This window comes from Mesocricetus auratus, unplaced genomic scaffold, assembly GCF_017639785.1.
Source record: "Mesocricetus auratus isolate SY011 unplaced genomic scaffold, BCM_Maur_2.0 Super-Scaffold_100125, whole genome shotgun sequence".
NCBI lineage: Eukaryota > Metazoa > Chordata > Mammalia > Rodentia > Cricetidae > Mesocricetus > Mesocricetus auratus.
Window position 1 is genome coordinate 742,877 of NW_024429248.1, and position 17,283 is coordinate 760,159.

A 17,283-nucleotide genomic window follows, 5' to 3' on the forward strand; every position below is an offset into this window, starting at 1 on the left:
CCTTTTGTTGGATTTGAGGCCTGCTCCACACTAGGAAATAGGTATGTGTTACTGCAAATCTAAGAACACATGGCAGGTAGGGGGTAACGTAGGCCAGAAGCAAATGTTCTCGGTCCCCACTTGAGAACCCTTGAACCAGATTCTCTGGGAACCATACCTGAGCATGACCACTGTTTCGATGACACTGTGGGGATGTATCAGACTCATGGGTTGTTTATAGCTATTAATATTACATAATCATCTCTATGCTACAGATGTGGAAAACATTTGATAAATCAGGCCCAAACAAGATAACTCTCATAATGACTATGCCATAGTAGAATTCACATTTTAGATGAAGGTCCCATTGTACCTGCCTTCTTTAGCAAGGATGGAGTTGCCTCCATTGTCTCTCCTCTTCCTCCCTGTTATTCTCCATTTTCAGATCCCCGCAGTGTATCAGAAGAGAAACCTGAAGAACTGAATCAGTCCTCAGAATTGTGGAGGAGTGAGAACGAGAGATTCTATAGTCTCAGGAGCATAACATGGCCAGCAGCATATGGTCTTGAGGCAAGGGTTACCTGATGTAGCCAATTGCTCTACCAGTGATTTTTGCCCTTGTACCTGAGTAGACTCTCGTGATTACCACATTCCTGCACTGCCTCACCCAAGGTCATCATATGCTATGTGACTCTCATCTCCTGTTCCCTGGGGAATCACACTTACCATGAATAAATAATAGTATTAAGAATAGATAAGAACACTGTAATCTCCCAACACTGCTGTGTGTGTGTGTGTGTGTGTGTGTGTGTGTGTGTGTGTGTGTGTGTGTGTGCGCGCAAGCACAGGCAGTATGATGTGTTTCTATAAGAGTGCAGGTGTATGCCATGGAGCATGTGGGAAGGTCAGAGGAAAGCCTGAGGTGGCACACCTCAAATTCTGCTTTATTTGAATTAGAGTCCCTCTTCTTGCTTAAAACTGGGAAACCACACTAAGCTAACAGGCCATGAGACTCCAGAATCTCCTGTCTCCAACTCCCTTTTTTGCATATATTGCATACATGTGCCTCTGCATCTGGCTTCTTCATATCACACACACACACACACACACACACTCACTCAGATTCTCAGGTCTGTGCAACAAGTGTTAATGCATGCTGAGCCTCTCACTAGATGACATTATGATAATTTGATTTTTTCCATGTCATCTTAATGACTCTGCAGAAATACCTGAGGCCTCTGCACAGTACTGGAGGTCTGCATGTTCCTTCTGTGTTTCCAGCAAAGACTGCAAGCTATGGAGTTATCTATGGAGCTGCAGAGATGTCGGGCTCTGCTTGGCCCTACACATGGTTATGCAGCAAATGCTGTCTGTGAAAACTTTGAGTGCAATGAACTTAAAATACTGAAACATGGCTACCAGAGCATGGACCCTGACCATTTAGTAGATGTGTCAGTCAACAGCCTCCATTGGATGCCCACCATTCCAACAGTCAGACTGGAATCCAGGAAGATGTGTGCTTCACTCCGATAGCCTGGGGTCCCCAAACCCTAGCTCTTGGAGAATCAACTGGATTTCTCCAGTTTAGGCAGAAAAACACTTTGCCCTTTACCTCCTATCTTTAATGTCATTGTTGACTGGCCTCTCCAGTGGTTGTGCTGGCTTCCAAGGCAGTTCTAGATGCAGATACTGGTTCATGCTACTGAAGTTTCCATGGCTGAGGATTAGGGAACCCACTCTACCTTCTAATATGATGAATTCTTGGTCACCTCGAAGATCTGGAATCCAAGGAACACACATAGCCAGCTGGGATGAACCTTATCCTGGTAAGCAGATGGTGAATCCCATTATACTATGTCGACAATGTGGGGGGTGGGCGGGGACCTGGAATACCACCAGCGACCAGGACATGGAAGAAGGTGGCCTTTGTTCTGGTTCCTGGGTCTATAAGAATCATTTGGTCACATATCACAGGGCACATTTAAACCATGGACAAAGGATTAATAGGCCGAAGAACAGAATAAGAGAAAAGGAAACCAATATAAGAGAAATGTCCACCAAGAAGAGGGAGATGGGACTGGAGGGCAGGAAGCTGGGGTGACAGCTCATGTTTAAGAGCACATGTTGCTTTTGAAGAAGATGCAGATGTGATTCCTAGCATCCATTTGGCAGCTCATAATAATTTCTAACTCCAGCTCTCCCAGGCTCCTTGGGCACCAGACAGCCATGTGTTGTTCATACATACATGTAGGAAAAACACCCACACACATAAATTAAAAAGAAATAAAGGACTGAAGGACATGTTGGTGGTGCCGCACAGGGTGGAGAGTGGGACAAACTGACCCAGTGACTTTGCATCAGGATGACAGGACAGCCTCTGAGTCAGGACTTCCCTCCACAATGTAAGGCTTACGGAGCAACTCATTAAGAACTTCTGAAATAGACACAGATCATTAACCATCGATTGGTCTCTCACTTATGATTGATATCTGATTTTCCCCAAAGACATTGACAGGGTTCTAGGAGGGACAGAGGTGGAGGTGACTAGGAAGCAGAACACTAAAGAGAGATGACAATTTTAGGCTTGCAAAAGAAGGGAAACAGCAATAGGAATCACCTGTATTGGAACTCAGAATCTGAGTGTGCAGTCAAGCTTTCCATTTATGGGCTGTACCCTTGGGGCTTCATAAGGTTTCCTTGGTATTTTCCTTGCCATGCTTGGACATCCCATAATATACTGTACATCTTATTAAAGCAGACCCATCACCAGCTGACTCAGACTACGAGTTTCCTGCTCCACCGTCAGAAGCCCCTCACTTATCTCGATGTCTCTTTTCCACTGTGGAACACAGTCTGAACTCCTGTAATTAGCCAGAGACTTCTCCTTGGTCAGTACCTGATGGGTGTGGGGAGTATTGTGTGAGTCTTGACCTGTCAACAGAGCTCCCACAAGAACAGTGTTGGGTTCAAGTGATTTCATCCCATTTTTCAAGACCCATGATCACAATGTAGCTCAGTGGTGCATTTTGGACACACTGGGCTTCTGTGGGACAGTCTTCATTTTTTTAGGATGCTCTTCCATCTAAGAGAACTGACAAGGTAGCACTTTAATCAAATCAGTCATCACAATGGTATCAAAGCCACACAGCCTAGGATGTTTTAACTGGGAGTCACTGGGTTCTCTTCCTGCCTTGAACTGATTTAGCCAAGGCCTCCTGCATGGAGAAGAATCAGTTTCACTTTTTTCTCTGTCAAAGTGCTATCTGCCATTGCCTCTGAATTCTCTTCCTGAAACCAGTCAGTTCTCATGGGAAGTCCAACCCTTCTTGTAGAATTAATAGCAAAGCAGTCTGTCACAGATAGCTCACAGTGTCATCACTTTATTCTGAAATAGCCTTCCAGCTCTGTAAATTCAGGTATGTATTTTTATGCCTTATGGGTCATAACAACATCCATTTTACCGTCACTATCTCTCCAGCAGTGAGCACCCTGCAGGTCCTGTACTCTGGAATCAAACAAGACAACCTAGTGGATGTTTCAGCGACATCCTAATGCTGCCAACCTTAGAAAAGGAACAGTTCACCTTCCTAATAAGAAAGCACTTACTCTGCTGGCATCTCTTCAACACATGACATTAGTGAGTTAGTGACTAAGAAAGTTCAGCAAGCCTCTGCTGATGTCCTGTACCTCCTACTTGCCTCCAGGTAGTGTTTCTCCATGCAAGCACAGCCTCAGATCCCGACATCCCCAAACATCACAGCCTTACAATAGAGGCCTGAAATTCAGAATGCATCTCTGGACAACAGAGACCCTTGCTCATTTAGATAGGACACTGGAGGAAGGTATGTTTTAGCCTCATTTCTGCTGCTATGATAAAATGCCCTGGGGAGGGGCAAGAGAAGGCATAATGGGTTTACATTAGCTCTCAATTTCAGGATAACCAACTATATTTCAGGGAAGTCAAGGCAGCAGGAACTTTACGCGGTTAGTGACATCACATATACCATTAACAGCAGAGAAAAATAAATGCATGCTTGTTAGTGCTAAGCTCACTCTCTACACTCAAACAATCCAGGGCCCCTGCCTAGGGAATAGTGCTGTGTCTTCATACATCAACTGACTTAATCATCAAGACACTCCCCTACTGACAAGCACACAGGGCAACCTTTTCAAGACACTGTACCCTTCACTGAGAGTTTATTTCCAAGGCTATTCAACATTGGAACAAATTGACGATTAAAACTAACTATCCCAGTGAGCATGAGGGAAAACAAATGGGGGAAAACCAGAAGGTACAGAGGTCTCAGGATAAGTCAGAGCTCTGTACATTGTATTTCTATACTTTGGTGGTTCCAGCCTTTGGGCCAGGGGTGACTATAATGTCACTGAGAATGTAGCCTATAGAATTAATGGAGTATAGAATAGAAGCACTGGTTCTAGAAACTTCAGCTAATGAAGACTTTCTAACTTCATGAGTGGCCTCCCTAAGATGAATGTGGTAAGTCAGTAACCAGAATCCAATATAAATAAGGGGGCACCTGGATTTGAACCAGGGACCTCTTGATCTGCAGTCAACCCTACCCCTGAGCTATACCCCCACCTGTCTATTAATGTCTCACAGGCACTCACAACCTGCATGGCCACTCCCTGGCTGTTAACATCACAGGTGCACTTGCCAGTGCTCTGCCATCATATGCTTCCTCCTATGAGGCCCAGCCCTGAGCTGCCCCTGCACATGACTGCCATGTCCTCAGAAATGACTAGAATCCTCCTGTCTTAGATGTTCACTGAGGCAGGAGCATTATATTCAGGAGGCTGCTGCTACAGCCTTCTTCAACCCAACCAAAGGAGCCATGGACAAATACGCTGTCTGCTTAGCTGACCTTTGGGGGTGAGTGGGAGGCAGGAGTGGACAAAAGGGAAAGTTCTCTGTCCACTGAGAACTCCTTGGTCAGCCTCTCTGGGATGGACCCAGGGTCTGAGGTGTCTCTACAAGCTCTGTGGATAATTCTGACTGACACACTATTGGGTGTAATTCTATTCCCAAACTATACCCTGATTGGTACCAGAGTACCCAGTTAATAAATTTCATGCGTGGTGATATGTTCTGACTATAAAGTGAAACTACAGAAGCAGCCGACCTGACTGGTCAGATGCCTTCCTCAGCTCTGCAGCTTTCAGGCCCATCCTTGATTAGCATCCTCAGCCAATTAAATGGAGAGGAACAATCTGCAGACCTGGGTCCATTTTACACTGCTGTGTTGGGTTAGCTCCTAACCTATCCAAATACCTTCCACCTGGGCCCCCAGACACCCCCCTCCCCACCTTCCCTGAAGACAGAATGAGCTGCCACTCAAGGATCTCACAGCCCTAGCAGGCACTGGCATTAGCAACACTGCAGGATCCCTGTCTCCCTGGTACAGCAGCTGAGCCAGGCTTTAGCCTTTGAAGATGAACCAAGGGAGCTGAGCAGTGAGCTCTGGAGGGGAAAGAACTCACATGGGAAACTCCCATCCTCCACAGACAGCCTGGTTCTGGACTTTGTCTCTTTGGTTCTGACCACATGTTCAACAGACAGCATGGAGAGAGATAATTTATGGTTTGGCTTGCCTTTCTGATCCCTGAACACTGGTTGTCTGTATGGTTGATGTGCCTGGAAAATCCAGAAGAAATCTGCACCACAGTCCGTGTAAGAACAGAACATATCTGGCTAGCGGTGGCACATGTCTTTAATCCCAGCTCGTGGTAGGCAGAGGCAGGGGGATCTATGTGAGTTAGAAGTTAGCCTGATCTACAGAGTGAGTGCCAGGAAAGGCTCCAAAGATACACAGAGAAACCCTGTCTCGAACCCCCGCAAAAAAAAAAACACAGAACAGAATTATAGAAACTAGGTATGTGCAGGAAAAGTGGAAGTATTTAACAAGTGTTGGGGGGACATTGGGCATGTAGGAAGAGATGGGAAGCCGCCATCCATCCACATGATGGGCTAACCTGTATCTCCCAGCTCTGCTAAGGATCATAACTGGAATGGGTGGAGGAAAAATAGTACTAAGTGTGTGGTAACTCCTTAGGTAAAAACATAAAGAAATAAACTTATAGTGGGTGGGGCACCTGGATTTGACCCAGGGACCTCTACCCCTGAGCTATTCATATTCACACTCTACATTCCTACAAATTATTGTTTTTACTTGTCTCACAAGTAAAGTGCAAAGACCCGCACTGTTGCCTCCATAAACTCATCCCTGAAGGGTCCCTCTCCAGTCCCCAGTGTCTCTGACTCTACCCCCTGTTGCCATATCAAGCCCACCACACACACACACACACACACACACACACACACACACACACACAGCACAGCTGGAAGACAGGGGAACATAAGCTCCTACAAGGGTTCTTTAGGGTTAGATGTCTGACTTCTTCAGCAATACTACAAGCCTTTAGTGTGAAGAGACCCTGTGTAATGTGTTTTTCGACGTATGTGGTACCTGCATGCGAATACGTCTCTCCAGCCCACAGGCGATCTGTGTGTCAGCCCCCGAGGGTGGTTGCTGACTGGTTGTGACGGTGTGTCCTCAGGTCTGAGTGGGTCCTTGTGGAGCTCTGAGAAGTAGGAGGAAGACAGCAGAGCAGGTGATAGAGAAGACCTCTGCTTTATAACTAGGAAATGCTAGCCGGGCGGTGGTGGCACACGCCTTTAATCCCAGCATGTGGTAGGCAGAGGCAGGTGGATCTCTGTGAGTTCGAGGCCGGGCTGGACCGATAGCCTCCAAAACAATACAGAGAAACCCTGTCTCGTAAAAACCAAAAAAAAAAAAAAAGAACTAGGAAATGCTGACGCTATGAGCTCCACCTTGCCTTTCAGATCTATCCCCACGTAATCTGGCACGTGTGCGGTGATTTTATAAGACAGTCTCCATGGACCCAACTCTTTCAATGCTTGGTTCTCAGTTATTGAAACTGTTCTGGAAGGATTAGGGGTGTTTTCTTGTGGAGGAAGTGTGTTACTGGGAGTTGGTTTTGAGGTTTCACTTTCTCACTGCCTACAACTAATGGATCCTGTGAGCTCTCAGTGTCATGCCTTCAAGCCAGCTACCACACTCCCTACAGTGATCGTCATTCATTAATCCTCTGAAACTGTACATTAGCACCAAATTAAATGCCTCCCTTTTACATGCTGCCTATGCCGTGTGTCTCCTCATAACAATAGAACAGTATCCAGTATTTTTGTTTTTATCAAGGCAACTTGCACAAGTATATTTAGATGTCAAATGTTTTTAAAGATTAGCAAGAAAAATATCTTTTTTGTATATCCTTCCTGGTTCTAAGATGGATCCATTCTGGCTGTATCGTCTAGTCTGTCTGTGTGACTTTAAATAAAATCACTATTCTGTGATTTGTTTAATTTAAATGTACTTTATGTATGTCTGTGTACCATATGAATACAGTGCCCACAAAAGCCAGAAGACAACATTGGATCCCCTAGAACTAGAGTTACAGATGGTTGTGAGCTGCCATGTGGGTGCTATAAATCAAACCTGGGGCCTCCCCGAGAGCAGCTAGTATTTTTAACTGCTGAGCCATCTCCATCCCCAGCTTTCCAGCTTCATGTAATGCTGCCTAAGGGCCTCCTTACAGAGAATCCAACCTACCATACACTGACTGTCCCAACAGCTTTCTGGAACCTTGGTGCCAGCTTAAATGACCACCTAAGTTTTGCATCCTTCATGCCTGCAAAACCACTCCCACATGAGCTGTGCTTCCAAGTTCTGCTACCGTCTAAGGTGTCTGCTTCCCTTAGACCACAAGTTGCTCCAGCCCCTGTGTGCCTTCCAGGATGGATGTGACAAAACACTTCCCTGAGAAGTTGCTTCTAAGCAAGAAACCACAGATGGCATTTTCAGTTCAGGCTCTTTATTTTGAGATGGGTTTGTATTTGCCCAAGCTGAAGTCTGTGCCGTGGGGTCTGACACTCAGAGCACCTGTCCCATTGTCCCTAATGCAGAACGCTCTGCTCTTCTCAGTGGTGTCAACGTGTTTCAACTGCTTTTCCACTCTGCCCATCTGCAATCTTAAACTTAATGTTTTCATTTTTCTGTTCCACTGGGCTGCTCTCTCTCTCTCTCTCTCTCTCTCTCTCTCTCTCTCTCTCTCTCTCTCTCTCTCTCTCTCTCTCTCTCTCTCTCTCTCTCTCTCTCTCTCTCTCTTCTCTCTCTCTCTCTCTCTCTCTCTCTCTCTCTCTCTCTCTCTCTCTCTCTCTCTCTCTCTCTCTCTCTCTCTCTCTCTCTCTCTCTCTCTCTCTCTCTCTCTCTCTCTCTCTCTCTCTCTCTCTCTCTCTCTCTCTCTCTCTCTCTCTCTCTCTCTCTCTCTCTCTCTCACACACTATTCACCTGGATAAGAGCAACGAACGGTAACAATGACCCAACTCGAATCCCATTCAGTTTAAAATTTCTTCCGCCAGATAAAGTTCATTGCTTTTGAATTCAGTCTCACTCAGGTTCTCAGGACACAATGACACCGAGCAAAACCATATTATTTGCCTGGACAAGTAGCCACTAGCCCAGTTTTCTCCCATGAAACCTTGTGAGCTGGGCTTCCCTCTTTGCATTATTCTCAGCATTTTGACCTTGGGAATTCCAAGTGAAATGGCCCATTGACCCTTGCTTACAGCATCACAGGGCTTCTCCAGAACACATCTCCAAACTCTTCTATTCCTCCTGCAAACCAGTTCCAATGGACTAAGAAGCTCATGGTCAAGCTTGGGACCAGTTTCCTACATTACTTTCTTTTCTTGGTGTTGTGACCAAATACCTGAATCGTAATATGGGAGGAAGAATTCATTTTATCTTACAACTCAAGGATACTCAGCGCATTCATGAGGAATAGCAAGACATGACATCTGGATGTCAAACAGATGGTCACATTGTATCCACAGTTGGTAAGCAAGAACAGATGAATAGTGGTGCTCAGTTCATTTTCTCCTTTTTATTCAGTCTTGGGCTCAAGCCCTTGGGATGAAACCACATACATCTCAGTTAAACATTTCAGGAAACATTCTTCCAGACATACCCAGAGGTGTGTTTTTTTGTGCAATTCCACACCTGGGAAAACTGATGAGGAAGATTAACCATCACATAATACAGAATCTGTTCATGAGCACAGGGCCAAATGCAGTTGCAGAGAGGGTGGTTACAAGCTTTCTGCTGCAAAGTGCCTTGCAGGCCCTCCTAGGTCACAGTGACTTCCCGGAACTTACGGTGCTACTTCAAATACCCTCACCTTTTTCATTCTGTTACTCTCTACAGAAAAGTTCAGGATGTAGAAACTGCAGCCCTGTGCTCTGCTTCAGATTCAGCTACAGGCTAAGATGTCCTTGTGAATGGGAATTCAAAGGGAGCTAAGGTTCCTATTAATACAAAGATGGTGCCCATGTGTGTTGAGACAAGACTACCCACAGAGAAAGGAAGGGAGGGAGGCAGGGATGGAGGGAGGGAGGGATGGAGGGAGGGAGGGAGGAAGGAAGGAAGGAAGGAAGGAAGGAAGGAAGGAAGGAAGGAAGGAAGGAAGCTGTAAGGATCAGCACTTGGGAGGGGACAGAGTCATCCCTGGAGAAGCTCACCTGTAGCTACTAGAAACTAGAAAGCTTTCTAATAAAGCTCTAAACTGTCTGTTTCTTCCTCTTCCCTTACAGAACTCCATCTTAGAATTCAAAGGTGAATTTCCTTTCAAATGTAATTTCCACAAGCAAAACTAAACACTTAAAGGAGTTGAAAGCACATATATTTGAATCACTGACTACTTTATCCACCTGCAAATATTCTTTGTATGCACCTGAGCACATGTTCAGTTGTTTCAAATAAGCATCATTGTAGAATTAATATCTGTGTTTCTTTTGTCCTTCTGTAGGAATGGCTCCATTATAAACTGAGCCCACCCATACTCTTCTCCTTCACCAAACCCCAATGTCCTTCCACCCAGCAACCCACCACAACCAAGATTCACTTGAAAAGTCAATAATGCTATTCCGAGCAGTAATGCATTCAGGATGAGCCAGTGATGCATGACAAGTGCCCTGATGGCCTTAGATGACACATTCTTCCCTTCTTCCTTGCTTCAAGTTCTGACTAACTGCACAGTCATCTGCAGATGCATCACCCTCAGATGACAAGGAACCATCTGGAGCATCTTGGACTCTACTTCCATCCTTCCTAGGACGGTACGTCCTGTGATTCTCAGTGATCCCTAACCCCACAGGGACAGCCCTGGAGTAGAGGGCTGCTGCCCCTGTGCTATAAAGTGGGGGCATGCCTACGTGAAATTCCATCTGCTCTGGGCAGGTTTCCTGAACCCTGGGTGACCTGCTCACTACGGATCATAGAGTTCTGTTATCCATTGCTGCCTGTGTGGAAAGAATGATGTTGTTTTGCTTTAACTTGTGTGATCATTTACTCGCCAAATCCACACAGCGTGTAGAAATTTCAGACTGATAACCATGCATGGTGACTCTACTTAGCAAGTGGATACTAAATATGTTAATCCGGGAGATCGTGTGGTGTCTCCGTGGTGTGAGAGAGTGAAATAAGGAAGGATGCTATTGAAAAGCTAAACTTCTCAGGGCTCCAGGAAGTCTGGAGATGGGATCAGAGAATCTGCACAAGTCATTGTCAGAGCTCTGGAACTCGAGACACATTTGGAAACATTTGTTTTAGTTTGCACTTCCGTGTTCTATTCCTGAAGGAAAAGAACATGACAGCAAGCCTGCCTAAGTTTGCATGATGCTTGAATATAGCTGGAGAAAATCCAGTCTTGATAAGTTCACTTCTGACACCTGCCATCGAACTGCAGGGGGCCAGTGCTGCCTGCTGATCAGCCTCCAGCCCAGGGTCATCCCTGTTCTCTTGGATCAATGTTTCATGCCTTCCCTCTCTCCCAAAGCTGCAGCAGCTTCTCCCCCACCAACAACTTGCTTCTGACTGCACTGAGAAACACAGGCAATGTGAGAAGCTGTCCCCACCTGTACCAGGACATCTGCTCACTTCCCAGCATCTGAACCCATCTATCCTGCTCTCTTTCCAGTAGCCAAGGCTAGCCCTGTACCCAGGCACTGTGCTCCAGCTCTGCCAACTTGGTCCAAGTCTTCCCTTCAGTAGCCTTATCTATGATTATTTTAAGTCAAGGTGAAATTCACATGGCATAAAACTAAGTCTTCTGAAGTGTGCAATTCAGTAGTGTTTAGTATATTTAGTGATGGCAACCGCCTGCCGTCCCTCATTTCAAAGCTTTTCTTCAACCCAGAAGAACGCCTGCACTATTAGTAATCACTCTGGTTCCCTTACACACAATGCTCTGGAAACCACCAACCTGTTTTCTGCCCGTGCGAATTTCCATTCCAAGTGTTTCATAAAAAATGAGCCACACTATACATAATCGTGTGTGTGTGTGTGTGTGTGTGTGTCTCCTTTTTCTGTAGCATGACATTATCTCTCCATGGATGATCATTTGGCTTGCTTCCATACTTTAGCTATTGTGAGTAGTGCCCACAATACACAATATGAACATTGGTGAACAAGCATCCGAGCGCCTGTCTTCAACTCTTTTACAGATGTACTGGGGAGTGTGGTTGCTGGATTACATGGTAATTCTATTTAACTTTAAATGTTCTCAATTTTATTTTGGATGCATTGCCTGCACGTGTGTGCCTGTTGCCAGTGTAGGCCAGCAAAGAGCATCAGATCCCTAGGAACTAGAGTTACAGACAGTTGTGAGCCACCGTACGGGTTCTGGGAATTGAATCGGATCCTCTGGAACAGCATCCGGTGCTCTTAACCACTGAGCCAGCTCTCTAGCTCCCTATTTAACTTTTTGAGAAATCATAGTTTTCCTCAACTGAACAAATCTTCTACTCCCTTAGCCATGCAAGTCTCTGCAGCCTGATGGCCAAGCACCGGGAGCACGAGGAGAAACATCTCCCAGGCCACAGCTTCAGACCTCACTGGTGGTAAGCAGGAAGGAGGAAGAGCTGATGTCTTAAGTGAGAGGTGAGTGGGAACCCAGGAAAAAGAAACCAGCCCTGGGACCTGCAGCCTCCACTGACCGGCTGGTCCTGCATTTGCATCTCTACAACACCAAGGGCTCAGAAGGGAGCTCACCCTGACTTTTCATTATCCATTCTTTCGATTATGCTGAAATGATAAGTGAACATGCAGAGTTTGTCACACCCTGGTCATCTATTTGAATACACAGAGAAAGTTAAGGCACTGTCTTCGTTCTTCAAAGAGGTTTCTTCCAAATAGAAGACTAACTCAGGAATCATGGTGCCACAAAAGTGGCAGGAGGCAGAGCAGAGGCCTGAGGGACAGAAACATCCAACCTAGGGAATGAGGAGGCTTTTCCTAGAGAGATGAGAGGAGTTGCCAGAGGAAGGAGCCAGCTCCTCAAACCATCCTAGTTGCATTTCTATTGCTGTGAAGAGATGCTATGGCCAAGGCAATTCTTATAAAAGCAAACATTTAACTGGGGGCTTGCTTACATTTTTCAGAGGCTAGGTCCATTATTGCATGGCGGCACACGAGGTGGTGGAGCTGTAGCCAAAAACCACATCTTCATCCTCAGGCAGAGAGACAGAGAGGAAAAAGAGAAAGAGATCGGGCCTGGTGTGAGCCTTTTTAAACCTCAAAGCCCATCCCCAGGGGCATACTTCCTCCAGCAAGGCCACACCCACTCCAACAAGGCCACAACTCCCAGTCCTTCTCAAGTAGTGCTACTCCCTGATGACTAATATAAATATATAAGCCTGCGTGGGTCAGTCTTATGCAAACCACAACAGCCCCTCAGGCTCCTCTAGACTGGATTTCCCGAAGTGAGTTAGTCTCGGGCTTACTCCGGAGACTATCTGGGTCATAGCTGGATTGACTGACTGTGACCTGGGTGGACTTCACAGTGAGCTCTCTGTTGTTTCCTTCCTGGGATGTGGGCTCTTTCTCTGCTTTGCCTTGGAAAGGTCCAGAAGAACTGGAATGAATGAAAGAAAAGCAGAAATGAATATGAACAATAGCTTCCATGAGGAAAAAATGAAAACAAAAACATATAGCAGGGAGGACCTGGACTTGAACTGGGAACCTTACTGGTTAGAAGCCAGATGCTCTACTCCCTGAGTATACCCCCTGCTCTATGATACGGGTGTGTGTGTGTGTGTGTGTGTGTGTGTGTGTGTGTGTGTGTGTGTGTGTGTGTACTAATTAACTTTTATATTCACACACATAGCATTCCTATACTATACTGGAAGCTTTGACTTATCTCTAGAGAGTTGGGAAGTCTAGCACTGATTCCTCTGCAGACTCAATGTAGTGAGTCCCTTCTCCAGTTCTCAGCTCTGCCCAGCTCACATGTCTGGACATCCGTCCCCTTTTCTTCAGACTGTGGGAGCAGCGCACACCTACACACAAACAATACTTCGGGGGCTCTATAATTCACATGTCATGTTTCATCGTGTTAAACAAACACCACAAAGCCTGGGGGAGTAGGTACCATGCCAAGCTCTTTTTAAGACATCTAAAGTACCCATATCCGAACACCTCTCTCCAGCTCAGGGAACCTAAGGGTGGTGGCAGAAGAAGGCTGTGACCTTCCCAGATCCTGACTGGACAGTGAAGGAGCTCTGAGAACCATCCTGAGGACAACACAGAAGGAGGGCCACAAAGGGCCTCTATGCAGACAGCTCTGCTGTGACCTTTATCCCCACTACAAGAGCGTGACCACTTTTGCATATGTTGGTACTTACAGAAAAGTATCCTTCACAGTTATTTTTCAGAGTCAAATATTGGTTTTTTTGTTTGTTTTTGCTTTTATTTTTTTGTTTTTTGTTTTTTTTTTTGTTTGTTTGTTTGTTTTTTTGGTTTTTACGAGAAGGGTTTCTCTGTATTATTTTGGAGGCTATCGGTCCAGCCCAGCCTCGAACTCACAGAGATCCGCCTGCCTCTGCCTCCCGAGTGCTGGGATTAAAGGCGTGCACCACCACCGCCTGGCGTCAAATATTGTTTTAAAGCTTATCATAAAAACCTGCCAATGCTTTAATTATTAGTCCTCCTGTCACCCACAGGCAGCCACTTTCCATAGTTTTGGTTGTTTCTTCAGGAACTTTATCATCTATGGGATTGAGTGCAGTTAGGTTGAAAGTAATCAAGTTTAGAAATCATTGGCATCCTCTTATAGACCAACATGTCACTTCCCAATACATCTACACCTCAATTCCGAATTCAATCCTTTGTGTTATTGTGGTGAATAGTTAACAGTGAGTATGAATATCATGCTAAGTAGGTTGTGTTGAACTTTTTGCTTTTCCTGGGGGGTGATAACAATCTTGCTTTATTTTTTTAATTGAATGAAATTTCTTAGCTTTATTTTTTTATTTATTCTTTGTGTCTGTCACATTACCCCTCCTACTCCTACCCATCTCCCTCCCCACTCCAAATCAAACAAAATTTAAAAGAAGAAAAACAAAGAAAAAAAGGAAGAACAGGAAAATCTCGTGATGGAAGCTGCAGTGTGACACAGTAAGTCATGGAGTAAACCCCTTTGTCCATGTATTTTTACATGCACGCGTTTAACGAAATGAATCATTGGTCTGGTTCCAGGACCGTGGTCTCTGCTGTACCATCAATGCTGGGTCCTCACTGAGACTCTTCCTGGAAATCCTGTTATTGCCCTGTGTTATGGAAATCCTGCAGCTCTGGGTCTGAAGAAATGACCCCACACCGTGCTCCAGCTGGTCACAGATAGGATGGATATTGGAGTCCGTCAGCATAACCCTTGTTCTGGCCTGGGTAAATCAGGGTTGATCAGCCCACCAGCTCTCCCCAATCTTAGCCACCAGGGTGGACTTTCCAGGATTGCCCTGGCCAGTTCAACCTTTGTAACTATGAGGAAAGGGGCAGATGGTGGGGGATGTCCTGTGTGCTGTGAATATATGTTTCTTTTATTGGTTGATGAATAAAGCTGTTTCGGCCAATGGACAGGCAGGATTTAGCCAGGTGGGAAATCCAAACAGGGATAGAAAAAGGTAGTAGGCGGAGTCAAGGAGATGCCGGCATCACTGGTAAGCCAAGACCACATGGAAATACACAGATATAGAAATGGGTTAATAATTAAGAGAGAGCTAGCCAATAAGAAGCCAATAGGCTAAACAGGTTATAATTTTTTAAAAAGGGCGGGGCAGGACAAAAACTTCCGTCCACATGTAGCACCCAAATGTTTGGCAACAATTTCCTTGTAAAACCTGACAAAAGCTTAAAAGGGGATTCTAAAAACAAAAGAACAAAGTCAAGCACAGTTTCTTGTAGTAGCATCTTTGTAACGTGAGGTTTTCTCTGGCCCAGTTAGGGTCCCGCCACCCTTCTCTGCCCCAAAGAAATGGGCAGACGCTATATTACTTATAAGCTGTTGGCTGGTGACTTGGGCTTCTTATTCTTGACCCATAATTACTAATCTATGTATTTCCTCATGGCCTTATCTTACCGGAGAAAAGATTACTGGGCCCCTTACTCCATTGGGGTCTAAATCACGTCTGTTCAGCATCTCCATAGAGAAGAGAGGAGAAGAGGGTCATACCCTGCTTGTCACAGTTTATGTATTGATTCTGCTCTGCTATCTCACTTCCTGCCTGGGTCACATGGCGACTTCTCTTTACTACATTTCCCAGAGTCCCCCTCAACGCCTAGTCCCACATATCTTGCTTCCCCATTGGCCAACAGTGCTTTCTTCACCAACCAATAAGATAAACATATACACAGAAGGACATTCCCCCATCACATCTTCTAGGGTGACACGACTCTTTTAAGAGAGACTTCCTGACTCAGTGTTAGCGGTAAAAACCACAAGGCCCTTTTTAGAGGTCCTGCTGCCAAACACTTAAAGAGTGTTTATGAGCAGCCAGAGGCATACTTTTTGGTGGTGGTATGGACCAAAAAACTCTGTAGAGTTGTGGCAATAAACATGGCTCCTGTCAGTACCTCTGCCATGGAGCTAGACTCTGAGGAAGCCAAGTCATGGGATAGAGCCAGCCACCGCTTTAATCCTAGTGATGCTGTTTAGCAGATTAAAGACTCATGTGATCAGAAAAAGATAGAGATATAAAATAAAGACTGATTCAGATAAAGAAAAACCTCTAAACAGTTTACAGTGTGTTCAAAAATATATGTAGATTTGGGAGAGAAAAGAAAAAGGATAAAGAAAGTCCTTAAAAAAAATAGAATAGCTGTATTTGTTATATGTAATTTTACTATGTGAAAGTTAAAATCTTCCTTCTTATTTAGACAGAAAAGAGGAAATGATAAGGGATGTTTCCCTTATTCGTTGATGCATAGAGGTGTTTTGGCCAATGGACAGGCAGGATTTAGCCAGGCGGGAAATCCAAACAGGGATGGAGAAAGGTTGTAGGCAGAGTCAGAGAGATGCCATGAAGCTGCCAAGGAAGCAAGAGATCCAAGCATCACAGGTAAACCAAGACCACGTGGAAAAACACACATTAATAGAAATGGATTAATAGTTAAGACAGCCAGTAAGAAGCCTGAGCAATAGGCCTGACAGTTTATAATTAATATAGGCCTCTGTGTGTCTGTTTGGGACTTCACGACTTCGGGACCAGGTGAGACAGAAACTCCTGCCAACAGGCGGGGCGTTCTCTGACGTTCATGTCTTCAAGGTCAGTTCTCCTTCAGGGCCAGCTCTACTGGTGAGGGGTAGGTGCTACTCTCCTGAGTGTTGCCGCTGGTGGGAGGCAGGGACAGCTCTTCTGCTCTTAGGATCTTCTGACTCAGGCATTGATTGGAGATGGGGGGGGCACCTCTCCTCAGCCTGTGCTGCCTCAAGACAGACTAGCAATGGGGACAGCTCTCCCATGCTCACAGCCTCGCAGCCGGCTCGCCCATCCACGCCTCTACCAACAGGGGGGGCTCTAGTGAGCTGCCCAGGTGAGTGGGGCAGGACAGGCGTGAAGAGGGGAGTCACTGATCAGGAGGGGACTTGGTGAGCTCTGAGAGCCGGGCCAGAGACACCACTGGCTCCAGTCCTAAGGAGTCTCTAATATGTCTGAAACCACAGTAAGGACACAGTAAGTCCTGGGCTGGAGCCTGAGAGGCTGAACCCCTAAGCAGTGGCGTCAGGGAGCGCTGGCAGGCGTCAGCCATGGCTTTCAGGAAGAGACTCGGTGATGTCATCTTTGAACTCTCTCCCTGGATTACTTTTCACTTTGCTGCAACAAACTCTGACAAGAGCAAGTTAAAGAAGGAAAGGGCTTGTTTTTGACTCACA

At 45.7% G+C, this 17,283-nt stretch overlaps 1 long non-coding RNA gene across 1 annotated transcript in view; it reads right to left on the reverse strand.

Annotated features, from left to right (window-relative positions):
• Window positions 1-17,283, reverse strand: part of LOC110339510 — a 205,045-nt gene that overhangs the window by 168,973 nt on the left and 18,789 nt on the right. The gene's annotated exons all lie outside the window — the stretch shown is intronic.